Genomic DNA, 27,681 nt, shown 5'->3' with positions numbered 1-27,681 from the left:
GCACCTTGACGCAATGAAGTCGACGAAACGTTGCGAAATATTGGAGTATATACCGAAAGAGGAGCAAGTTTCCGGCGAAATTTGCCTTTTTCTTTCTTTCTTTTTTTCTTTCTTTCTTTCTTTCTTTTCTCGGCGGTGCACAATGCACACAGCGTGTACGAGACCCCCAACAGTCTCTGGCTTGAGTCCTCACCGATTTGTTATAGCCCACAGTTCAGGGTCAGCATGTACAAATCTTTTCTTACGTAAAAGCGTTTCCTAATTGGCCTGCGTTTGGACGTTCGCCTCTCATGATAGCGATCAGCCTAATAACGAGTCAGTAGTTGCCGCGGCGATGTCCAATAACGGACGGCACTCACGTAATGAATGAATGAATGAATGAATGAATGAATGAATGAATGAATGAATGAATGAATGAATGAATCCTTTATTTTAAGGATGGGGACGGCTCTCGGCCGCTGTCGGGAATTAGGTGGGAAAGAATCGAAGTTCCCGAATTGTTGGCTGAGGCGCATCTTCATCTCAGTCTTTTGTCTTTTGCTTTATGCAAACTCTGGTATTACTATAGGGACCTGCTCAGTTCCGTCACTCTCGCGTGGGCTGGAGGACCCCTCCTACACTACTCGAAACAAGTCACTTTGTCTGCCATACGTCGCGATGGCTTTCTGTGTTTCAGAGTTAATTGTATTCGATTTCCTGGTGTTCTAATGTCTCTGTGCAGTAAGTGTTGAATGTTGGATCTCCCTTGTGAAAAAAAGCTGTACTGCTCTAAATAAGGTGTTGCGAGTCTGCTCTGCATGACTCCTGACAATGCGTGCATCGGGTATAAGTGTTCGCAGTCGTAGCTTGTCGGGTTTGGTGCCATTTGTCAAGTATGTATGGTGTGTATGCAGCGTTAGCCATAACCTTGTTCTTGCCTGCGAGTAAGCCCGCCCTCGTCGTCAAACATGTACACTGGTGTAGCTTCTAATATGTTCTCCGTTTGCTGTCTGCTTTTATTTTGGTGCGAATGTATTGCACCAGTGCTCTGCTAGGAGAGCATCCGGCCCAGATCTTTAGGCAGGGGTTTTGGTCCCCGGGGTTTGGCGAGAAAATGGGGTGTGAGGTGCTGTACGTGTACTCAAGCCCACTCGCTTGCACGGAAACTGCGTGAGCGGCTGCGTTTTCCCCATCCATGCCGGTGTTCCCCAGTGTCCATAGGATTTCAACATTTGTCCCATTGTCATGTATTCGCTTTAGCTTTGTTCTAGCGTCGTCGGTCACAGCATCGTCTGTCGTAGGCGCCGTTAATTCGGCCACCACTTCGTACGAGTCAGTAAGGACACGTAAATAAAGTTTTGTGAATACGGGCCCGTATGCTCAAGCGCGTTTTTCGAACCGCGGCAGTCGCCAAGCGTCGCTCGTTTAAAAAACTGAAAGGGCAGCGAGTACGCTTGTGAAATTGAAACGAGGCCATTAAAAATACATAAAGAAAAGGACTTGTATTAAGCATTCCCGTGGCCTCAGGCGAATCTCGATCTCTGTCTCAAGACCACGCTTGTACAGTGTACCCGCGCCCCTTGGTTGACTCGTGTATTTTCCCTAAAACGGGCAGGCGATCGGAACGGGCTCATCAAAAGAAAAAAAGCTCGAACGAGGAATGGGAAACGTCCGGCTACTTGAGAATGCACGAAGCGGCTCGGCGCGTATTGGCCGGCGTCATGGAGCGGCGGAGGAGGCGCTCCCTGGATCCGGCGCAATCGACGCCCGCTGCGCGGTCGGTGCGGAGCGCGATCGAAGTTTCGATTTTCACGGCGGCCACTCAGGGCAGCGCCGACAGACAACGGCCGGCCGCGGTTGGCTCACGCGGTCGCGTTGCTGTAGCTATTCGGCACAGACCAGACAGAAGAGAGAGAGCGACAGCGAAATCGGCCTTGGGCACGACACGGTGAACGTACTACACGACGGACGTCGTGGCGGCCTCTGACGTGTTCGTTCAGGTTTATTTTAGTTCAGACACTACATTTCTGGGACGTTAGGTAGTACCTCTGACCTGGATGCTTTCCGGTCTCAAGCGCTTGCCGGAATATCGTTTATTCCGATTAAGCATGCTGCGTCGCTTTCCGTCTGCTTAACGTTCAAACTCGATTTAGATGTTAAATCAAGCTGTTTCTTTGTGAGCAAAACCGGCGCCGTAACGCATAGTGCGAGAAAACTGCCCAGTTCGGGTCTCGCATGAGTGCGGGCAAAAAAGAACAGACCCTCCTCTAAATTCTTTTTTTTTTTTGAACCGCTGTCCGATGCTTCGAATCACAGTCGTCCGCACAAAACTTTTCAAGAGCTGTCCCTATTATTACTATCGTTTGTCGGTAGAATTCTGGACAGAGTCAAATTCCGCCACACTGTCGAACTCCGCCATGTTTTCATTTTGAACCAATCACAGTAGCAGCACTGTGAGCCAATCGGAGCTGACAAGATGGCGGAATTTGAGTGTCGACCGGCATAGCATCGATGCCAGCAGAGTTTTTGATGCACGCCAGCTCATTGGCGCACGTCTCTCCATAGATATGAGCATTTATTTCGCCCACACCAAAGTATCTCATATGCGGTGCCTCGATATTTGCATCTCGGACAGCTGAAGGGCTCAGTAAAAAGCCAGAGTGACATTGTTCACGGCGTGGACGCAACAAGCTTTCCGGCTTTTCAAGGGAATAAAAGTGAAAGGTGTGAGGTGCGAGAAAGCGCAGATGTGGATGAAAAAAGAAAAGAAAGAAAAAAAAACACAAGAACAACATATGCGACTTTGTTGACTGCCGTTCTGTATCCGGATGTTGCTTTCTTGCGGGCACTCACACGGTTTGCCATCTGTTCGAACAATGGGGGGAAAAAAATGTGCGACTGTGACCTGAGAGACTGTGACCTAGCCAAACTAAAAAAAAGAATACGAACACTGACATTGAGAAAGTAACACCCGTTTTGACACTGAGCTATCAGAAATGATGATCACATGGAAATAACAGGAATGACACGCCCGACGTCCGTTACATATTTCACACCATGATTAGCCACGCTGCCTTGTGTCTATTGGATAAGGAGATCTGAGTTAGCTTTCTGTCAGCTTGTTGCGATTTAAAAATATCGCGAATTTCATATTCTCTCGGCCATGGTTGTAAGCTGCGTAGGACAGGTACTCAAGATGTGGTTTTTGTTGCATTCATTCTATTTTCAAGTTACCCGAGAAAAAGAAACGGTAGCGTAAGCTGTTACGCAGTCGTTGAGTACCACCGGCCCCGTTCCCCCATAGAACTTTTCTAGTAAAAGGCCGTTCTATTTCCATCACCCCAGATAGCTTCCTTCCGTGAGGAGAACAGTGCTCCACATACAAACACTAAAGAAAGACAAGCACAAGCACCTTCCTGCGCGGCATTCGTGTTTCTATAGTGCCATTCCTGACGCGATGTAAATCTCAGCTGGCCCTTTTACAGGAAACGGCGGGATCGCGATATAGCAGAAAACAGCGTTATCTCGGTCAATGGCGTACCATGCAACAGCACGTGCAAGGAATCCCTCCGTCCTCTTTGTTACATATACTGTCGCTTTAAGGTGACACGAGAAATATAAAGTTAAGGTGTATTTATACATTACACTTCGGTAGTAGTGAAGCGGTCACTTCCGCGGTAAGAATAGGTTTCTTCAAGCCAGAAAAGACGCCAGGACACGTGGCGCCGCTGCCCTAACATTCGCACACTAGCTCACCGTGAAGTCAAGCTTTTGAATTCGTCCGCTCTAGCCTAGTTAATTGTTCATTGGTAAATAAGGACTACCTTGCATTGGTAAAGCGACCAGATACTCAAGCTATCGAGTTCAAAGTTCCTACGCCAGAAACGGCCGCGATGAGAGAATAAAGTTTACTGTGCAGGATGGGTGCTTATATACTAGTTGGTACGACTTTAGGAATGGTAGATCAGCACGAAAGACATGGACGAAAGGAAGGCGTTCGTGTGCGTCTTACATCTTCCTTTGGCTCATGTCTTTCGCGCTGCTTTACCGTTCAGAGCATGAGAAATTAAATTGAAATCGGTGACGTACGTGAAGCTGACGTACGGACGCTGAAGTTACTGCGAAAAAAAATAAAGAAGAAAGAACACACACACACAAAAAAGGAAAGTTCGGCCTGTCTTTCCTCCGCTATAGTAATCATCCCTTTTCCACCAAATGAGTCAAAAGAGGGTCTTTTAAGAATAATTTACTGGAGTAAATTGACTTAATGTTGCACTTTAGTACCTCTTTAAGAGTTAGCGTGAAACATGAAAATAAGAATGATTCGGGCTATTTAAGTGCCATCATCAATAGCAAAAAAAGAAAAGAAGTCTGCTGCAACCGTGAGAAGCTAGTAAAGACGCAATAACGAAAGACGGGTGGTGAAGCCGCCTTCAAGTTCCCACACCAACTCGCCGTGACGTCACAGGCTTTTACCGTGTCTGCTCGGGCATATAGTTGATCTCATGTAGGTAAAGATGGACTACACTGTATTTCAAAGGCGGCAAAGACTGAACTTTGTAAGTTTTAAGAATTTTCGCTGAGTCACAGCAGCTCACACACGAAAACGTAATTTGGAGTCAGTGACGTCACACTGCCGTACCGGCGCTGGGGTTTCGGCGCGAAATTCAAGAAATGAAACTGTGATCTTCGTTTTATTTCCCCAATGACCAACGTATACTCGTAGTTAATGACAACAGGGTGCTGAAACAATACTTAATCCGTGTAAAATGATTTCGCATACATCTCTTTAGTGCCAGTTTAGGAACAGAAACGCTGAGCGACACACACCTGTCATTCAAGCGCTAATTAGCTTCCGCCGCCCCCTTTCTCTATATCCTTGCCAGTGTCCCCATTTGCATCCGTGTTTGACGATGCACGGCTATCGAGGCAGCTGTTTCCCGCGTTTGCTTTTTGTCGACACGTGACGAGCTCGGAGGCGGAAATGTGCCTTCGCACCGTACCGGCGGCGAAATGTCGGCGTATATAATAGGCCAGCCTTGCGGACGAACGCGTTTGGGTGGTATATTTTAGAACAAAAGTCATTGCACACCCACGCGCCGGCGCTGTCCCCCGTCATTTAAATTCGCGGGCTGCCGTCGGCAACGAGGAAGTGCGACGAAGGTATACAACATTCTTCGACAGAAGTACACTTTGAATATGGTAATACATAACAGCCGCACGGAAGGCTAACTGATAAAGAGAGAAAAAAAAATGCTTCGTTACCTTACGAACGCGTTCTTCCAACCGTGAAGCGCAGTTCGCAGTCTCCGCACTGCATACACTGTACCAGACCGCAGCGCATTCGAAAGTGCGCCGCTGGATTGTTTACTCTAGGCCCACCATTTATTGAGAAGTGTTACCCGCACGTTCTCCACGAGGCCGGCGAATAGCGCAGACTTCGTTGCTGCTGTGCGCGCGATGTGAAGTCTTGAAAGAAAATGGTAGAGGTAGCAGGCGTCTCGCGCACCCTTCCGCCGCGCCATGAACTCTTCGCGCAGCAGTTTCATGATTGACACACTCAGTACAACTTCTCGCCTCACACTGTGTCTTCCTTGAACGTTCTTCAATACAGTGTTCGGTGGTTAAACTGAATATAACAGCGATATAGAAATAATAACACACACACACACACATAACGTGTGTGCGTGCGTGCTAGTATATATATATATATATATATATATATATATATATATATATATATACTCGCACGCACGCACGTTATGTGTGTGTGTGTGTGTGAGAGAGAGAGAGAGAGAGATACAAAAAGTGGGCCCACGTATGATGACAGCAACGTTTCGGCCCTGGCGCGGCATTTGTCAGAGTATGAAACTACAAGGAATCGGCCGCATTTTGGGCTCATTAGCACATTGGCATTATGAAATCAGACGTGGTGGCCTGAAAGAAAAATAAAGGAAGAAGAGAAGACAGCAATAGTAATTGGATTCACAAATTAACTTTTTATTATTCACCTTAGGGTATCTTACAATAAAGAACTTGAAGCCGAAAAGTATAGTGAAGGCATGAGTGCTGAGTAGAGAGAGTAAACCTTTATTGAGAAAAGAAAAAGAAACAGTCCGAGGACTCCTGAGCACTTATGAGTTGTGCATGCGAAATCATTAATGTCCAACTGAACGCTGCTGAGCGGTCCTTCGGATTTTGCACTGCGAGTAATGTTTTCGAGTTTTGCTGCGGGGTATGTTATCGAGTTTTGCGAATAAATCGCGGTGGGTTATTTTTTTGACAAGTTTCTACATTAGCATGTTGGCTGCAGAGTGAAGTAATTTGGACGATATTGCCGAGAAATCAAGGACGCCGCACGCCACCGGCGCCCTCCGCGACGAGAGACCGAGGAAGCAGCGGCGGCCACCAAGGCCGGTCGGGGTAAGAGAGAGAGAGAGAGAGAGAGATACGGAACCGCGCGCCGGCTTCCGAGAGTGAGATGGCGGCGTCGCGTTGCCGTATCTGCTCCGTCGAGGCGCGCTGGTGACGTGGCGACGCAGTCAATGGGAATTTAGGCTCCGTTTCGCTGCTACAGACGCCGGCTTTCTCGCTCAATGGGCCATTGGACGCTTTCGCATTAAAAAATATGTGGGCGGAGCCCTTAGTCCACGGCCCCACTGGCTTGGTCCAGGAGAGCCGCTGGGTTTGGTCCAGGAGAGCCAGCTGGCTGTCCTGTTCCTCGTCTGCAAACCATGCTTCCCACTACCTTAGAAAGTCTTGTAAATTTGTGTGTGTTCGGTTGTGGAGATCTTCTGGCGCGTGTGATGTGTGACAATGTAGGTTTTTCGCCACGCCACCGACATTAGTCTGCGCACGCTTCGCCTTGTATTTGTCTTAGCTTGTGTAGATTAAGATAAGTGTTTGTTTGGAGTCGGCACTAGTCCGTCGCCTGCCCTCTGGTCAGTTTTGGATGGGGACTGCCGAACTACCGTCTTTCCTCTCTCTGCTATTCCAAAATATCTCTCGCAGTTGTTTGAAGGTCCCTACGTGGCTGGTCTGACGCTCGGATATTTAGTACTCCAGTAATTCGGTCCACCCTCGTATCTCCCTGCACGCCTTCCTGTGCCGGGCACCACGTGAGGCTGTGAAAATTAGTGAGCTGATTGCCTATGGTCCTAATCACCGCCGGGGGTGTCGCCCCCAGCAAGCACCGCGGGGGTGTCGCCCCCGCGTGTGAGTCGGTGGGGACAACCGCGGACGTCCCTCTGTATTTGGCGTCCTTCAATGCTAAAGCTATACCGCGGTCGCCTCAGCCGTAGCTGTATACATGCGGTTTTCACTGATTATCTTTGAGAGTGGGGCCACGCGTACATAAGCACCCTAATTTCCCTGTCTAGATGTAGCGTATCGTCTGTGCTATAAAGTGGATGCGGAGCCTGTTTGGAACAGTTCTCCCTTCCTTCGTTAGTGTTGCATAACCTTTTAGAGCAAAGCTGTTTATGGCTATGTTCTGGCAGATCTTGTCTCCGTGTACACAGACCAACAATTTTTCATACGTTGACCGATGTCGAGGACAGTGCAATGCCAGGCCGACAGGCGTTAAGCATTCCCCATACGTGGGCCGATCCCCAAGGTAGTGCAATACCGGACCGACCCGCGGCGGAGGGGAAGCAGGCGTCAAGCACACCCCATACGTGGGTAAGAGAGTGCAATGAGGAGCCGACCCACGGCGGAGGTGAAGTTCGCCATTAAGGGGCCCAAATTAACAGCTTCGCTGGTCATCATTCTTCACATAGTGGAAGGGCACTGAATTTTTTTCCTGAGACATCAAATCGGCCGCCGCGTGCTCTTCGAAGGTGTTGTACGCCCCTAGATTCTCCATCCGTTCCGTGCTGGTGCTGCTTCTGGTGCTAGCAGTTCGGGAAGGTCTTAACCGGAACGCAAATACATTTTTTAGCGGATTTTGAAGACGCATATCCCTAAACCTGTGATAGTCTTAGGATTTCAAATCATCATCATCATCATCGTCATCATCATCATCCTATTTTATATCCACTGCAGGACGAAGGCCTCTCCCCGCGATCTCCAATTACCCCTGTCCTGCGCCAGCTGATTCCAACTAGCACCCGCTAATCGCCTAATTTCGTCGCACCACCTAGTCTTCTGTCGTCCTCTACTGCGCTTCCCTTCTCTTGGTACCCATTCTGTCACCCTAATGGTCCAACGGTTATCTTCTACGCATTACATGACCTGCCCAGCGCCATGTCTTTCTCTTCATATCAATTAGAATGTCGTCTATACCCGTTTGCTCTCTGATCCAAACCGCTCTCTTTCTGTCTCTTAATGTTATGCCTAGCATTCTTCGTTCCATCGCTCTTTGCGCGGTCCTTAACTTGTTCTCAAGCTTCTTTGTCAGTCTCCAAGTATCTGCCCCATATGTCATCACCGGTAAAATGCACTGATTGTATACCTTCCTTTTCAACGATAACGGTAAGCTTCCAGTCAGGAGCTCACAATGTCTGCCGTAGGCGATCGAACCCATTTTTATTCTTCTGTGAATTTCCTTCTCATGGTCAGGGTTCCCTGTGCATAGTTGACCTAGGTAAACGTATTCCTTCACAGACTCTAGAGGCTGACTTGCGATCCTGAATTCTTGTTCCCTTGCCCGGTTATTCATCATTATTTTTGTCTTCTGCATATTAATCTTCAGCCCCACTCTTACACTCTCGCTGTTAAGGTCCTCAATCATTTGTTGCAACTCGTCTGCAGTGTTGCTGAATCGAACAATGTCATCGACAAACCGAAGGTTGCTGAGGTATTCGCCGTCGATCCTTACTCCCAAACCTTCCCAGTTTAATAGCTTGAATATTTCTTCCAAGCACGCAGGGAATAGCATTTGAGAGATTGTGTCTCCCTGTCTGACTCTTTTCACTTTTCTTGTGTAGAATTAAGGTGGCTGTGGAATCTCTGTAGATATTTTCTAAGGTATTTACGTAAGCGGTCTGTACTCCTTGATTACGACATGCCTCTATGACTGCTGGTATCTCTACTGAATCAAATGCTTTTTCGTAATCTATGAAAGCCATATAGAGAGACTTATTGTACTCTGCGAATTTATCGATAACCTGATTAATGACACGGATGTGATCCATGGTAGAGAATCCCTTCCTCAAGCCCGCCTGTTCCCTTGGTTGACTAAAGTCCTGTGTTGTCCTTATCCTATTGGAGATTATTTTGGTAAATATTTTACATAATAGTGGGATTAAGCTAATAGGCCTATAATTTTTCAGTTCTTTAATGTCTCCCTTTTTGTGGATTAGTATAATGTTTGCATTCTTCCAGTTTTCAGGGACCCTTGCAGTTGATAGACATTTCGTATAGAGAGCCGCCAGTTTTTCAAGCATCATGTCTCCTCCATCTTTGATTAAATTGACTGCTATTCCATCTTCTCCTGCCGCTTTTCACCGTTTCATGTCTTGCAAGGACCTTCTGACCTCATCTCTAGTTATAGGAGGAGTTTCTGTATCCTCTTCATTAGTGTTTCGAATCGAGGTATCCTGACTCCTCTGGGTACTGTACAGGTCAGTATAGAATTTTTCCGCTGCATTTATTATACCTACGAGATTGCTGATGATACTACCCTCCTTATCTTTCAGTGCATACATCTTCGTTTGTCCTATGCCAAGTTTCCTTCTAACTGATTTCAGGCTACGACCATTTTTTACGGCTTCCTCAGTCTTTCTCACGTTATAATTTCGAATATCACTTATTTTAGCCTTGTTGATCAGGTTTCACACTTCCGCGAATTCTATCTTGTCTCTTGAGTTGAACACTTTCATTCTTTGTAGTTTCTTTATTAGGTCTTTTGTTATTTGGGAGAACTTGCCTACTGGTTGCCTTGGTGCCTTGCCTCCCACTTAAGTTGCTGCCTCTGAAGCCAGCCTCGTTACCGTTTCATTCATTAGCTCTATGTCATCATCGTCATCTCGCTGTTCTAAGGCTGCATATTTGTTTGCAAGTACTAGCATGAATTTGTCTTCTTTTACCTTTCCTGTATCTAATTTTGTCTGTTTCTTCTTGACCAATTTTACTCCTTCTCTCTTCAAATCGAGGTGAATCCTAGCCCTCACTAACCTATGATCACTGCACTTTACCCTACCCATCACTTCTACATCCTGCACTATGCTGGGATCAGCATAAAGTATGAAGTCAATTTCTTTTCTTGTTTCACCATTAGGCCGAAAGGTATACCTTTTCCGTGCCGTCTATACAATGGGCTACGCTGTAGCGAATCGACCTGTCCTGGCGCAGCAGCAGCGCGGCTCGTGACGTCCGAGAAGCGGCCCGTGCGCGCTTTATCGCGGTCCCGCGCCGGCGTCGCCGAGGAAACGGCGGCGGCCCCCTGGGCGCGACATGGCCGCATGCAAATCACACCAAGGACGGCCGGCGCATCCGGGCTGCGCTGCTTGTACCGGCACCGCAGCTACCTTCTCGCGCGCGGACTTTCGGGAAAAAACCGCAACGCGGAAGCGACGGGCGGCGACACATTCCGCAGTGGCGAGACACTCCGGGCAGCGCAGGGCTTCCTGATCGGCGGTGCGCGAGCTCTCGAAGCCCAAATGCTGACCGCCGGGCCTACTCTAAATGGGCCTACGGCGAAAGCCTTCCTCGGCGCCCGAGGCCTCGTTCTGCCCTTGGCGGCGGCGTGGACGGCCAATGGTCGGCGCGATTCGTCCGTTTGCGCCGCGCAAAGCTGGGCAAGGAGCGCGCAGTTCTTTTTTTCCCTCCGGTACGCGTGCGCTTTCCGCATTGACGTGTCGACGTTGTCAGCGACGCGGAGCGCGCCCCGTGGGCGCTGCATGCGCGCATTCGCTATCGGCGCCCGTGGTCGACATTTATGCAGCCTCGCGTGCGGACATTGCGAAAGAACGCGCTGAGAGAGTGTCTCGGGGCGGTGTTCTCTTTGCAATGGCGCTCGCGGCGTCCCACCCTTAATGATGCAAGCGTTCTGAATGAAAGTTCCACTTGGCATTGTGTTCAGCGGGCGCAGATAAGGGAAGGTATTCTGTAAGAGTAGCTTGTAAGAGTACCTTGTAATAGGTCCGTGGACTTGTCCATTTCGCCTGCTGCTGAAGTGCTGATTGGCTGTGGCGCCTCGCTGCCGTGGATGCGCAGCCCACGCCAGCCAATCAGCACTTCAGCAGCAGGCGAACTTTACCCCACTCCCCTCTGCAATACCTTGTGGTCTTGAGGGTATAATAAATGAAATGAAAAATATGGATGATATGTAAAATGGACAAGTCCACAAGGTGGACGCTTACAGAATACCTCCCAAGATCAACGCACCCGCGCGTCTCGACCGCATGTTATCTAGTGAGCAGCTTCGCGACGCCGCCTTCTGGGAAAGGTAACAAGAAACGCATAGGCTTTTTCACTTCCACTTCGCTATACTTCGGTGAAATAGGCGGTGCCTTGGCCACAGAGTATATGTCAGGAAGCGATGCATCATGCGTTCTTATGTTATCAAGCGGCTTCCAACTCGGAGGCTATGGTTTTGGCAACTGCGGTCGTCATCGCTTGCTGTTTAAGAATCAGGAGTCGAATTCCCAAAGCTTTTAGTTTCGTAGGTGTTCTTTGCGATTGACTATACGCCAGTGCTAATAATATGTCCTGCGTCAGGATTGGCTGGAATTTTCTCTTACGAGTAATTCTGGCGTAAGAACATTTTGTGAATACCGGCCCAACATTCGTTCACATGCCCTAATGTATTGCAAATGTAGAGTTCTTTCCACTCTATAAAATTTTCTCCATCAAATTTGTGGCTACCCACTAGGGAACCCCAAAAGACCCGTTCGCATTTGCTGTCGATATGCGCAAAGTGCCAGCGGTATGCACAATAAACGAGCTCCGGAGAAGCCCGAGAAGCCATTGGTGACGTCTAGTGACGTCATGAGTCCGGATCCACAAAGGCGACCGAATACAACAACAGTTCATGGGTACATCAGCAGAGCGAACTGTTTCCAAGTGCGCGTGTCTTCGTTGAATCGGGGGGGGGGGAGGCAGAAATTGGGTGAGGGCAATAGGCGTGGATGGTACGTGGGTTGGAGGTCAGAGGTCTCTCTTTCGTTAATAGCGCTCGTTGATGACGAAGAGCCATATGTATGCGTATTGCATTTTGTTATGAATGGAACGTTTTTTTTTCTTTTCCCCTTTTGAACTGATTCAAAAGAAGTAAAGACAAAACAAAAATATGACGCTTTGTGGCCCGCCGCAGTTTGTTCCGCGGCTGACTGGCCAACAGCACCGGATGCCGGCGGTCTTTGTCCCAGCAGCCGTGGCACCGACCCGCGTATCGGGAATATAAATAAGCCTCGCGATCGTTGTGCATGGCGGCAGCTCGGGCGAACGCGGCAGGGCGCAGGCCAAGAACATCTGCGGACATGTTTCCGTCATGCGGGCTGCACCGTGCGCCTGGGACCAGCGGAAAACGACGTGGCCGCCGCTTCCACCCACGGTCGCTTCCGTGCGCACATGCGATCTACAGCCGCGAGGCGTCGCCGCTGGTACATATACGAGGCTGGGGCGGGAGCAGCGAGTATCGCTGCCACGTGCGTATGTGTGTGCCTCCGCGTACGCAGCGACTAATTAGTTTTGCAAACCATTCACGCGTCTCTGCTGGTGTTGCTGCTATACCCGACAAGTTAGCACTGTGGTCGTCACGGCACGAATGGGGGGCATTGAACCCTCGCGATTTCGAACGTGGCTCATGACGACAGTCGCTTCGTGTACTTCGGTTTCCTAAGGGCTCTGGTGTATTGAAGCGCTAAAGTTTCCTAAGAACGTCTGTTTCTGGACACTTTGTGTATGCATGTTCTTGCTACTAATGCGGGCTCTGAAAAACGCCGAGTAATCGTGCCAAAGAATTGAGCGTTCAGAGCTACTGAGAACTATAGTTCGCGCAATATGTAATTCGCAAGTTTAAGATCGATTTCAGGTATCTATAAGTTGCACCACTGTGCCCAACAGGAGATTCTCTTCTCTTAAAGAGGCCGCAGGAATGATTGCTGAAAGTAGCGATGTCGCCGCAAGCACGACGTACTGAAAGTGCTTTCGGTGCTGATCGTTCTCCAGGCAATATAACGACGCAAGACGTCGCTGCTCAGGTGGGAATATTCCCAACTTCGGAATAACGAATCGAATAGTGCCCTATTCGATTCGGTCTCCGAATCAATGCTCTATTGATCGATTCGGTCACCGAAGTGAATAGTATCTATTCACGAATACCATTATTTTTCGAATATTTTCCCGATACTTCAAACTGGCAATTGCGAGTGATCAAAAAATAAAATTGGAGCATAAAATTGGTGCCTGTTAGGTACTGACACCCAAGCGCATATGTGTGTGCAAGAAAGAGAGAGAGACGAAAAAAATTATGCAGATCCCACGTACAGTAGGAATCTATGTTATACGAAGCAATTTGCAGGTATATCCGTCTATCCAGGGTATAGCTTGCGGTTCTGCGAAGCATTGCCAGACGGACCAACAAGTTTGCGCAATCGGGCGAGTAAGTGCTGTCGTCACATACACGGTCGCGTATTGCATATTACGCGAGCGTGTGTGTGACCGCAGCAGCCAGGTGACCAGGACCATATACAGTATGGCGGGTATGGCGCATGACGACGGATTTACGGTACCCCGGCGAAGAAACATCGCTACCTATTCCATTGCGACTTGGGCCGATCCTGTGGAGACGGTTATAATGTGGCACTAGCGTCTCAAAGAGCTATAGCTGCCACTAGCGAACGATGGAGGAAACTGACGCGTTCCCGCTTTTATGGGCAGCCTGCTGCTATGCGACGCGTCGGCAGTATACAGCGCGTGGTAAACGGCGGACAAATATCAGTGAGTTCCATTCCTGCATCTGTAGCCTATAACGTAAACGCGTGCGCACGCTTCTTAAATCAAATGGTTGCCGTGCGACGTGATACGCGTACCACGTCACACACGCCAATCGTTTCTAAGTGCTTGATGGTTAAAATTCAATTTTAATTATTTAAAGTAAATTCTGGGGTATGGTACGTGCCAGAACCACGCGATCTGATTATGAGGCACGTCGCAGTGGGGGACTCCAGATTAATTTTGACTACCTGGAGTTCTTTAACGCGCGCCTCAGGCACGGTTAAACTAGTTTTTTTTTTTTTTTTTTTTTTTTTTTTTTTTTTTTTTTAAGCTTTCCTCGCTACCATTGGAATTCGGCCGCCGCGGACGGGGCCGAGCCTGTGACCACTTGCTGAGCTACCCCGGCGGAGGCGTTAGTTGACGTTAGCAGTTTGAAGTATGCGTATGTGTCCTAACCGCTAGAGCGTAGGTCCTTTGTGCTGGGACACCCTGGTTCAGTATCACGATGGGACGCGTAATTTCAACGTAAAAGCTCCCTAGTCAAGACGCGACTTCTTGCATGGCTTCTATACTTGTGTACAATGCTAGAGTACCGAAAGGCGTTTCTCTTACCAGTTAAGCAGTATGCACGTGGTGCGATTCCGCGTGTAATCCAACGTACGACTAGTCGTATACCAGCAAACGCATCCAGCAAGTTTTTCAATAGGTTTCACCAGGTTCCGACAGTTGAAGCAGCCATGTTTTCAGATCCCTCGCATGTCCTGTCGGATTTCATTTCCTGAGTTACATAAACAAATGATAGTTCCATAGAAGTGAGTGGTAAGATAGCTTCAGCTCGTGGGGCTCATATCTAAATATACGGGAAAGGAGAAATCGTTTTTCTCGGCAACCACTGCACCGATTGTGATTAACTTTGTTCCACTTATAAGAAAAAGTTAAAATCTAGTGATCACTGGAAGCATTTCTTTTTATATAGGCCGTCAAATATTTTACAAACATTGTTGAAAATCGCTAATTTTCAGAAAACTAATCCATCTAGTTTGCCGCTATATAACTGAGCAATGAAAAGAGACCACAATTCTGTAAATTGAATCTGACGGTGAAGCTAAAACGGACAGAATTGATATATTATGCATGACTCTTAAGCATACACCAAGAAGGACTTTTGCAAAGCCCGTGTAAACATTGTAAAACGTTCACGTAAGATATAGATTAATGTATCAACTTTTTACGCTTTGAATGTTCTTACGGATTCAGTTTACGGAACTGGGATATCTGTTGTAGGTGCAGAGTTGCGAATTTGTAAACTTCGTGCTTCTATTCTTTTTTCTTTTTTTCAGAATTACCAATTTCCGGCATCTCTCTCTCTCTTTTTTAACTATTCAAGCCCTAAATCAATATTACGCTTTACGCTTCCAACAATCACCAGACTTTACACTTTCTCTCTCAGTAGCAACATTTTTTTTTTTTTTTTTTTTTTTAGAATCGCAAGAGCATTTCTGCGTTTGGCGTGTATTCGACCAGGCGGGACGTATTTGAATGCGGCCACTGCAAACGAGGATCGAACCCGCGACCTCGTGTTAAACATCAGAACGGCACAGCCAGTGAGTCACTGCGGCGGCGGGTAACCAGAGGTGTGATCACGCGACACGAATGCACGTCAACTCCGTGGGGCGTCGCTGAAGTTCTCTTGGGTCTATTTATAGCTGTGCCACGACCGTAAAATGCACGCTTAAAGCTCGCTCAACGCTTGCAGTCAGAAATAGTCCGCAGAATTGCCGAGCGCCGTAACTGACTACCTCGCTACGGCGGACAGATGGCACCAGCGGCGGCCACCGATGCTCGCACGAATAGCCTTTTCAAGCCTTTATGGATGCACCGAATGGTAGCGCATGCGGCAATTCATGCACGACGCGTCGCGTTCCCGATGGGTTTTGCAGCAAAGGCGTGATACGCACTCTCGGTCATTGTAGTTGCCGTGCAGTCGCCGCGCATCTTTGCCCGAGGCGACTCAAGGGCCGGAGGTGCCGCATTTGCATTCGCGCTCGCATGCGATATACACTGGTCGGCATGACGGTAAGTCGACGTGGACACAGTTATCTAGAAACGCCTGAAATTAGGACGCAGACAGCAACAATGCCGACGAGAGTATTATTTTTTGTTTTAGGGAGAGGGGGGGGTGCCTTGATGGACGCCTGCCCAGTAACGACGCGCATATATTATCCGACGTTGGTGGACGGTGACGCACGGAGCCGGTTCCGTGATCGGAAATTTATAGCGCGTCGTTGAGACACTTGGCCCGCTGGGTCGAGATGGCTAAAGTATAGAAGGCGGTGCAGTCGGCTAACACTGAAACGTTACCAAAGCAGCAGATAACCAGTTCCGCTGTATATAGGTCACCTCTGGCGAATCGAAGGGGAGACTGGTGATGCGTTACAAACCGCACACAGCAGTTTATGTACCGACTTCTGGTCGTATAGGGCCACGTAGCGCCAGATATATCCTGCACGCTACCGCGCGCTGCGCGGAGAGCGCTTCATATTTTGGCTGACAGTACAAAGGACTACGTACGTTTAGTTCGGCTTTACAAGCAGCCGTTTGGAGTCAAGCGACCAACTAGAGAAAGAGTCCACTTTCATCAACTAATTTCAACACAATTATTTCGTAACTTCGCCATTATATCAAGAGAAAAAGAAATACGTGTATATGTGTCGCACGTGGGGCGGTCGGCCATTCCAGTGAGGAATGCTTAACTCTTAGGCCTTTACACCAAAACTGCGAGGTCCTCGCGCGACAACTCGCCATCACTTTTGTGTGATTAGAGGGCAATGCGTTAGGGTTATTATGTACATATCTTTTAATTATTATAACGTGCCTTGTAAGGTGTCGTGAAAGGTGTCTGCAGCTGTAAATGCCACAAGCAATGCACACCGTCTCCATTATATAGTACGGTTAGGCGAGCTGTGGCTTGCGCAATACTACAGCAGCTTCGACCGAAAAAATGAATGGTGTACTTTCTTCGCAGATGTGTGGGAATAGCGAATGTGATGATTCGGCAGCAATAACTGTGGCACAATAGAATACTGCGGCAGCTATGCATGTTCGATAAAACTGTACCTATAGGAAAGGCAGTCGAGGCCAGCAGAGGAAGGTGCATTCGGATGGTGGAGACTTGTGCGAGAAAGGGGAAATGGAAACTGAACACCTCCGTCCGGTTCCGGAACGAGGCGTCCACTTGTTTGTTTCACCATATTTGCTACAAAAAGGAAAGCGTATTTATTATTATTATTATTATTATTATTATTATTATTATTATTATTATTATTATTATAATTATTATTATTATTATTATTATTCCCAAGCACGATGACCTATAATCATCAGAAATACTCTGAAAAAACAGTTCGTTAAACACGCATGCACGTATGCACGCTTGCACAAAAAGAAAACGCGCAATTGTCAAAGCCAACAATGAGGGAGTAACGTCGAATACTTCTCTTTCTTTCTTTCGTACAGATGAATATGCGTACGATCGTATCGAAGTTCAAATCTCGGAACGACTAGAAAAGTGCCAGCATTCTCTGAACTTAAGAGTAAGCTTTAGCTCGGGTGCTCCTATCCAAATACATGTAAAAGGAGAATTCGTTTTTCTCGGCAACCACTGCACCAAACTTGACGAGATTTGTTGCATTTAAAAGAAAAACTTAAAATCTAGTGACTGTTGGTTTCAAATTTTTCAGTTAAGACGTCAATTTTTTTATTAAAATTTGGCAAAAACCGAAAATTTTGCAAAAAAGAAACTATCAAGTTTACAACGCTGTAACTCAACAACGAAAAATGATAATACAATTCTGTGAATTGCATCTAATAGTACATCTAAAACGGACAAAATTGATACGTTACACATGAATATAAAAAAATTTAGGAATAGGGAAATAATACTTTTGCAAAACCCTTCTAACCAACGTAACAAATTCACGTAATATGTAAAATGACATATTGAATTTGTCCGCTTTGAATGATCTAATGGATGCTCTTTACAGAACCGCGATATCAGTTCTTGATGCAGAGCTATGAATTTGTAAACTTCGTGCTTCTATTTTTTTCAAACGGTCATATATTTGAAAATCGTTTTAAGAAAATTCAAGCCCTAAATAGAAATTCCGCTTCCAACAGTCACTAGAATTTAACTTTCTCTTTCAAATGCAACAAGTTTCATTAAAATCGGTCCAGGGGTTATCTAAGAAAAACGTTTTTGCGTTTTACATGTATTTGAATAGGCCGCGTCGGAGTTGGGCCCGAGCTAAAGCTTCCTCTTAAGTTCGCATGTTAGTATCACAATGTTGCCGCTGCACTGGCTGGTTCCCACGCGCTCTTAACGTTACCTTGAAGAGATATTCTTTTCAGTGGCAGTTACTAGTCTGTTTATGCCACTGCCAATTTCGCCTGAAACCAACAATTTCCTTGTCGACAAAAAAAAAAGAGAGAGAGGGGGGGAGGGGGGAGAGAGGGGGGGCTGTCTAAATGTTTTCCTCTGTTCCACGGGCCAGCAGCCACAACACCGAGAAAAAAAAACGTCTTTTATTTTCCGTCGACAATCTGATAACAAGGAAAGTACTGAAAACTAATAATTTATGCGGCGGCAACTGTTCCTCCCACATTTAACTCCGTTTCCCGCACATGTTCGACATTTTCGACACTAATGGAGTACGTTAACTACAAATGCAATCGAACAGAATAAACGAACGCCACCGGGGAGTGATTGTGACAACGTTTAAAAATGCATTTGGACATAGAGCACCCAGTCGCTCCCGCATAAAGAACTATCCAGCACTTCCTTTGTTCTTAAAATTCATACAGGATTCATTTGTCAGCAGCGGAATCGTATTTCTTGCTTATCTTGAAATAACGCTTTATTGAGTTCGTCCATCTTTATTTATTTATTTATTTAGCATACATAAATTTAGCTTGAGGATCACGTGGAGGAGATGAAAGCACGTGAGTATTGTTACTCCTCTCCACTCCTATATAGAAGAAAACGCTATACGGACTGAGAATTGCTCGAAAAACTGTCGATTACCGTGGAAAAAAAATTTTTAGAAAATGAAAAAAGCTACATGGCGTAACGTCATTCGCTATTTGGATACAGGATAGGGAAAAAAAAGTAGTCTTACTCTCGCTGTAAAATATACGCACTGCGTTACGCCTATGACGCACGAAAACTTTCTTCTTACACACTCGAGCGTTCGGAAGTTCACCTGTTATTCGCACGCTTCACTGAACTCGAGAGGGCCCATTCTGAAACGCACGCAGTCGAGATTCCTGGACAAACGACCCGTGAACGAACGCCGCAGCAGCGTTCACTCTTGAAAAGAGGGCTCGCACTCCTGGACATGGGTAGGTGGTCAGGTGCGCGCGCGGAAGAAATGAAGAAGGAAAAAAAAAAGGGGGAGGAGGGGCTCAACGGCCGGTACCGAGCACGACGCTGTTATTGGGAAGCCAGCCAGTGCTCCCGCGAGTGAATGGAGCCGCGACCGAAGGCACGAAACAGCCCGAGCCACGGCCGGACCCATTCCGCGAGGTGGAGCGGTGTATAAATTGAGTACACTATAACATTTCCAAACAATCAAACATAGGAGTGGACGCTATAAGGAGCGTATACTCCAGCACTCGAGAGTGAGCGGATGACGACGTGACGTATAGGCGCGGAGCAACGAACAAGTAAGGAGACAAGTGCTTTCTTCGCACGATCGCGCTCCCGACTGGCTGGCACTATCTGTAGCATAATTGAGGACAGTGTTACATTTTCGGGAATTGGGAGAGCACGCGCATACTGCCGAGTAGATGCGTGTGACGCGCAAGTCGGCGAATGAACGAATGAAACATTGTCGCGAACAGCGGCAATACTTGTAAATAATTAACAAAAAAAAAATGTGCAGAACCCGTCTACGATGATTGTCAATGCAATTGGCAATAGTCGAACGCTTTCGGAAGGTTATTCGCTTTATTAAAGAAATGATGCGATTGAAGGCACGTATTCGTTGCATTGCGAGCATTTAGTTACCGTTTGAGTTGTCTCATTGTGTACACTCTAAAAAAAAGTGTACACACTTCGGGTTGTGTTTTGTACCCAAACAATAATCGTCATATGTCTTGCCCGCGTTTCCTTTCTTTAACGCCGCGAGCCTGGCTCTTTCTAGTCACGAACGGCTTGCGCGTTATCAGCTTGACACAGCATTCTCGACAGGAAAGTAGCGAGCGCCGAGTTTTCAAGAGAGGAAACGCAAGCAAGGCAGATGACGATTATTGTTTCGGGACAAGATAAGCCCCAAAGGGTGTGAATTTTTTTAGAGTGTAATTCCGTATAGAACAGAGCGGTTAACCAGTACGAGGAAAGCTGTCCTTCCCGTGCACTCCACCTCATCGTCTAAACCATCAGGTGCCCCAAAGCCCTCGCGCAACAGCACGTATTGCCGGCAGGCCCGACTATTCGCTTCCGTGCACAACTGTGAGGCAGAGCATAAACGTGAAGCAGAGCACAAAATCTCTCTGTTCACTGCTAAAACATTCATCATAGTGGAATGCGAACTTCTCGCAAACGGTTAAAGTTTCTCTCCACACTCATGTTGCCCGAAAAAAAGAAAGACAGAAACGATAAAAGAAAAACTGCGATACCAAGACAACTGGGAGAGAGAGGGTGTCCAGTGCGTTGACGCCCCCAGTAATATATGGCGCCTTCGTCTTTGCTTTTGAGAGACGCTCTCCACCACGCGCGGGAAGTATTTTTACAGCCTCCTCGCGTATACAAATACAGGAGCGAGCGAAAAGCTGAAAGAGTCAGGGCGGGCGTCGCTTTTCTCTCCTCGCTGTCGACACAGAGCGATTACGCGTGACCCCATCGACCCGACTGTGATCGGCGCGTGCGCGCGACGCCCCATCGCTGACTTCGTGCGCTTTCTTTCGTCACGCTTCATCCTCGCGCATTTTGGAGGCAGGCGCGGCGCGCAGCCGCCGGCTTTCTACCAGCGCTCTCGAAACACCGCGGGTTTCGTAACCTGCGAAGGCAAAGCGACGCCTAAATAGCTAATTAGAACTAATGTATTTGCCAAGGTATGTATTAACCAGCTTGAATTAAATAACAAGCACTCTCTTCAGGTCAGCGGCACTACACATGGACACATAAATGGCCAGGAACTTCGCGAGAGTATATGCACACACCCTGCTGCATTTAGAGAGGAGCATTACTTGTGCAAAACATCTTAGCTGAATGACAAACATTCTCTAAGACGAGTTTCCTTTCCAGTCTCATCAGGGCTGGCGACGAAGGGTCCCGGAAGTCGGGCGTATATGGCAGGCAGAAGGCGGTCGTTCGAAATTGCATGTGGCGAATCGAATAGATGTTATTAGCCCGCCCTGTGTTAATGCCTGCCTTACATCATTGTTTTGGTATGTACGTACACTTGCTAGGTAATGGTCCTTTAGCACATGCTAACTGCTGCGTTTCGTCATGCCCTGAATTATGTTTTGAAGAGACGCCTAATGAATAGGATGCGTGGGGGTGGGGGGTAAATTACTTTTTTTTCGGGGCTCGAAACTGGAACAAATTTTAATGAACCTGAATTCAACATTCATTCATTCATTCATAATCATATTTTCTGTCCACTGCAGGACGAAGGCCTCTCCCTGCGATCTCCAATTACTCCTGTCCTGCGCCAACCGATTCCAACTAGCGCCCTCGAATTTCCTAACTTCATCGCTACACCTAGTCTTCTGCTGTCCTCGACTGCGTTTCCCTTCTCTTGGTACCCATTCTGCCACCCTAATGGTCCGACGGTTATCTAACCTGTGCATTACATGACCTGCCCAGCGCCATTTTTTTTCTCTTAATGTCAATTAGAATATCGTCTATACCTGTTTGTTCTCTGATCCAAAGCGCTCTCTTTCTGTCTCTTAAAGTTATACCTAGCATTCTTCGTATCATTGCTCTTTGCGCGGTCCTTAACTTGTTCTCAAGCTTCTTTGTGAGTCTCCAAGTCTCTGCCCCATAGCTCAGCACCGGTAAAATGCACTGATTGTACACCTTAATTTTCAATGATAACGGTAAGCTTCCAGTCAGGAGCTCACGCTGTCTGCCGTATGCGATCGAACCCATTTTTATTCTTCTGTGAATTTCCTTCTCATGGTTAGGGTTCCCTGTGAATAGTTGACCTAGGTAAACGTACTCCTTCACAGACTCTAGAGGCTGACTTGCGATCCTGAACTCTTGTTCCCTTGCCGGGTTATTCATCATGATCTTTGTCTTCTGCATATTAATCTTCAACCCCACTCTTACACTCTCTCTGTTAAGGTCATCAGCAAACCGAAGGTTGCCGAGGTATTCGCCGTCGATCCTTACTCCTAAACCTTCCCAGTTTAATAGCTTGAATACTCGACGTCCCGTAAATGTGTATACGCATGCGTCGCTTTGAGCATCGGGTGAGCTGCGCAGTTCTGCCGGCTCCACGATAGTCTCGTGGCAACGAAATTCGTTTGTAACGTTTGCTCATCAGAAACGACTTCTGCCAGAGGGGATATTTTCACTTTTGCGACGGTAATGCCAGGTTGTACGTTCAAAGCCGTTAACTCAATCACTTGTCGTTATGCGTTTCCATGGGCAGTTATACGTATATATAGGCAGTTGGTAATTGACCTGCATCATCGAGTCTATATCCGGATGTGTCTGCCTGAAGGTATCACTATGTTTAAAAAAAATTTAATTCTGCGGCTTTAAGCGACACCACAGTCTGATTACGAGGCATGCCGTAGTGGGAGACTCCGGATTAATTTTGACCACCTAGGATTTTTTTAACTTGCACCTAAGTCTAAGTACAAGAGCGTTTTTGCATTTCGCGCCCATCGGAATGCGGCCGCTGCGGCCGGGATCGGTATCAAGGAAGGAAGGAAAAAGTGGAGAAGGAAAGGCAGGGAGGTTAACCAGTTTAGCTTAACCGGTTTGCTACCCTACACATGGTAGAGGGATGGGGGGGATGAAAGATGGGGAAGGGAGAGAGAGAGCACATAGCACAGCATACACATCGTCAGTTAGAGTCCATCACTCTTGCGTGGTACGTGATATCACTGTCACAGCCGCTTGCCCAATCCTGTCTTTTTCAAAAACCGTAGTCCCTTCGTCGCCTTCAGCTGCGATGTCTTCTGTCGGCGCCATGTGAAAATCGTTTCGAGGGACAGTGATCTAGTGTCAAGGTGCGCTATAACGGATGCCAGGGACTGTCGCTGAACATTATATTCAGTATGTTGCAATAAGGGTTGCATCTCAGATATACTTCGTTGTTGAACACAACCAACACAACCCTGCGTCTTGTACCCTTCTGCTTTAAGATATTTAGTTTTTATTTATTTGAACGTACCACCAGTGCTTTCAGCGACGGAGCTGGCGTACAGTATAACAGATGTGAACGTTCGTTCGACCCGAAACGAAAACAAAATAATGATCACAATAATCAAGTGTATAATGTCACAGGTGACCACGGAAAGCGTTAGGTGCATTGGTTACAAAAAGTGAATATCTTGGGTGCTATCATTATGCATGTTACACCAATACCTGGTAACTTGTTACATCATGACACGCACTCTAAGTGGAGAAACATAAACCTGTAAGCGACGACACGGCTTGGCGATTGGCGGCCGAGCTTATTACACGTCCTTAATAAATGACTCCGTTGGTCTCGTGGATTGGTAAAGTAAATACGATGTATTAAAATGGCCGCGACAAAGGATATGCAAGAACTTAAAATCTCGAGATAATTCCACGTTAGCTGAAGGCACATGCTATGTAGACACTTTCGTACGCGTCCTGGCAGCAATGAGCCTGCGCGGCCCCAAGAAACTTCCGGTTGCGTTTCCTAACAATGTACGTTGCCAGGAAAGAAAAAAAAAAAGCGTTTTCATGTCAGTTCAACGTACGGGTAGTCTATCCTTGCGTTTTCAAACAAAGGAAATGAACATCATGCCTCAACCACAAATACGCATGCATATTTGTTGTGTATACCTATACGGCAAAACTGACTTGTACAGAATTATGACAAGCTGCAGGGAAAAGTATTGGTTATATGCGGGCTTCTTTTTTGGCGCACTATTTCTGCTCGCCCTTGTCCTTCTCGACCGCAAGATCTGGCGGGCTATATCTGACTGGGCAAAACCCGGGCGAGCCGTCGAGGGCCTCTGTTTGTAAACAGCGAAAGGGTCTATATAGTAACTACAATTAAGCCGGCAAGGCCGCTTTGTCGCAAATAGTCAGAGTATCTAAATCATATAGCTAACTTTCGAATTCGGAAATTGCTCTTTTTCATAAGCGACATGTGTTCTTATGCCTAGTCACCTCGAAAGAACCCGATAGCGCGTGCGTATCGTTCACCACCCGCACAAGCCGCCGCCACGTGATCGGGCGGCGAAGCCCGTGCATGTGCACCTGTGCGACAGACTTCACCGTACATACTCGCCCGTATACGGTGATAGCGGTGTGGACTGCAGAGGGCGCGCGCGGTTCCAGCGTCCAGCCGTCTGCTGCGAGTCGGTCCCTGATTGTGTAGCCACTATCGGCCACGTCTGTTTGTTTTCTTTATCCCGCCGAAAGCAGCGGCCGTGGAAATCGGCAGCGACGTACCAGCTGTTCGAAAGGACCCGAGTTCTGCGCAGCTGGACAAGCCGGAGATGGCGGCGCGAGTTGCAAGCTGCGGCTGGCGACGCTCGACCTGTGGGCTATACGGAGGTCAGCCGGCACGGTGCGGCAGCCAAGTCAGCTATAGCTGGGGGTCGTTTCTTGAGCTGAATTCGCGAGTTCGTGCAAGCAGCTCCATAGTTTGCGCCCTCGATATTGGTATTTTCTTCATTTATTATATTTGTAGAACGTGCACATCACGCACCGCGTGCGCCGTGCTTATTTTTGTCTCCTTCTTCATTTCTTTGTAATGGAACCAGCGCGTCTGTCCAGTTCACTGCTGTTGGAAAAGCTCGAATGCAGTTAAATAAACGAAGCGAATCGTTTTATTCTCCGCACGACACGCAGCAAATAGGTATCTACGCGCACTGCATGAATTAAAGGAAGCAATGGAGGACGAGGAAAAGCGGCTGCCGCTTCGCACAGAGCCCAGTAGAAAGGTTTCGTGTGCAGTGCGACTTCTCAAGGACGAAAGGCTGCTCCGTCTGGTGTCTAGTATACAGCGCCCACAGGCACGTCTGCTAACGTGGCGTTACAGGAACTGCAGCGAGGCTACGCATCGGCATCGCTCATGGTCGAATCCTGTGCAGGCATCGGCCGAGGAAGTGAACAGAAAAAAGGCGCCCGTGTTCGACCTTGCGTTTGGTGCGTTCGTGGTCTCGCATTGCAATGACAGCCGCCACGTGTTGGCCGAGCGAACTGGGTTTGCGTGGTACACGGACCACGTGCTGTGCAGTTGCAGTGCTTGGGTCTGTTCTTGTAAGCCTGTTGATGCGCATTCCTGCTTGCTGCACGTTATCGTCAAACGTAAGGTATAGCCTGCTCGTATAACGCGTTCGATGTCGACCGCACTTGTTGCGTACAGGCAGGGACGGGTTAGTAAATGGGGATGGTCTGGGCCATAGCGGCGTCTCCGGAATGCCCTGTAGGCTATACCCCACGATGACTGGGGCATCATTTCCTCTGCTCTCAGAGACCTGGTTCGTTGCTACAGCTTAGTATCCCCCTGTCCGCGCGCCTCTTTTTATTCCATCTGTGACGTGTTATTTGGACGACAGTTTACAAACCAATGTCAAGAACATGTTCGCTGAGGTGTTATTTGAAGAAAGCCCTTCTCGTCTCGATGCTGGTGCGGTTGTCTCCTTGACGTGAATAGTTCTTGCACGTTGTGTGTGTTGCGCACACAGACAGCTGACTATAATAGATGCCGCCATTGAAGTATACTTCAACGTAACACCTCCGTACGTCACGTTATGCGCGCAACTGAGGATGCGACCACTATATATGTCTTCCAATGTTCATTCTATCTATGGTGTGTGCGTGCGTGTGTTGTCCGACATTCAGATGCGGAGAGCCTTCCGGTCGTACGCATGCAGGTCAGCCTTATTAAGCGCGAGCACCGTGTGCCGTCTTTATGACCAGAGAAGTCGTTAAAGGGAAAGAGACTTGTAGACCGCGCGCTGCTACGTGGAAGACCACGTGCCTCGCAGTGGCGAAAAAGCAGACGCGAAAAAAGGCAGCGTTCGTGGAGGACAGGAGGGCAAGGAAGGAGGGGTCTATCGCATTCGCCGCTCACGAAATCCGGTTGCATCTCCCCAAATTTCTCGTTCGCCTTACAACCGGGCCGCGTGTAAGTGTGCGTGTGTGCACCGTGACGTATTTAATGGTCGAGGCGGCGCTGATTCCGACTGTACCTTCTTTTTTTCTTCCTCGCTCGTACAGTCATCGCGTTTTGTTCGTAAGCTGCGCGCGGCGTCTACGCGTCGTGTATACGGCTCAGGGCTACGAGCGGGGGCGCTTCGCTGCGCAAGGGCCCCGTTATCGTATTGAGGACGACCGGCGTGCGCGGCGACCACTTGTCCGGCGCCGGCCCCCGTCTTGGCGTGCGCGGCCCAGATGCCTCGCGCGGTTCCTGTCTGGCGGCCGCTGGCGGAAAACGCCTTTTCCTCGCGCGCGCTGGACGGCGTTACGCAAGCGGATACGCGGCTCTTCCGTGCTGGCCGGCCCCCGCTCGTGCCGCGTGACACGCGTATTTATTACGCTTCTCTTTCTTTTTTCCTTTTCCTCGTGCACGTTTCGCGCGTCTCGCCGTCGCAGACGTCACACTGCGTATAGCATGGCGGAAGGTGCGCTGCTTGACGCGACGTCGAAGAAAGAAACGCTCTGCGGTCGCCCGCGCCTGTCCAGGTTTGCACCTCGTGCCTTCGGTCTAACGGCAGCGTCTTCTCGCTCGCTCCGCCTACCCGTAGGATGTACGGCAGGTATAGCGGGGGTGTTATAGCCCGTCTACCTGCACGCACGCATGCGGCCGTCGTGGTCACCCCGCACGGTATACATACTGGCGACCGCCGCGATGACCGCACTTGAACGATACACGCCGCGGCTTCGCGCATTCGTCATATTTCATTATGGCAGCGCAGCGTTGCAGTCTGCCCTCCCTTGCAACCGAGCGACATTGCGCGCCACGCCTTGCAGGGCCGTTCGCCAACCGGTTGACTGCCGATTGCCTTGGCAAACGACTGTACGCATGGTGTAAGCGATTACTCGGGCTAATACTACGTTTAGAACAGGTTCGCGCGTGAGCGTAGAAACAGAAGTAAACGGACCGCGATTCCGAGAGCTATAAACGTACTGAAGCGCGGGGCCTTGCGGAGCAGTATGCGTGATCGCACTGGACTGTTTCCGCGCGTCTAGTCCACTGGACTTCCCAATTTTCCCTAGGAATTCGGCATAACTCGTTCTTGGCCGAATTGGTATTTAATAAAGGGACATGTACAAAGACGAAAGAGAGGAACGTCCAACTGATTACAGGAATAGATTTTGAAAGTCGCCTAGGCACCTTTCGTAACAACAGAACAGTCGCCATCAATAAATAAATAAATAAATAAATAAATAAATAAATAAATAAATAAATAAAACGAAATCGAGATACTTCCTCCAACAACCGCGAAGCCCGAGAGGCAGGCTACATGCCTTGGTTCTCTTTTTCTGTAGCCGTGTATACATGAATGCAACAGCGTATCGCAATTCCTAGCATCACAGTAATACTACATGCGGCACCGTTTACATGTGGCGAATTGCTCCTCGTGTGGCGGCGTCCGAAA

General features: G+C 48.2%; 1 protein-coding gene across 3 annotated transcripts in view; it reads left to right on the top strand.

Annotated features, from left to right (window-relative positions):
• The window catches only part of fus (epithelial splicing regulatory protein fusilli), a 139,771-nt gene that overhangs the window by 26,690 nt on the left and 85,400 nt on the right, over window positions 1-27,681 (top strand). The window lies entirely within an intron of this gene.

This window comes from Dermacentor andersoni, chromosome 1 (assembly GCF_023375885.2).
Source record: "Dermacentor andersoni chromosome 1, qqDerAnde1_hic_scaffold, whole genome shotgun sequence".
In the NCBI taxonomy this organism is placed as follows: Eukaryota; Metazoa; Arthropoda; class Arachnida; order Ixodida; family Ixodidae; genus Dermacentor; species Dermacentor andersoni.
The sequence above is the reverse complement of the archived record's forward strand: the minus strand, read 5'-3'. Positions and strand labels throughout refer to the sequence as shown.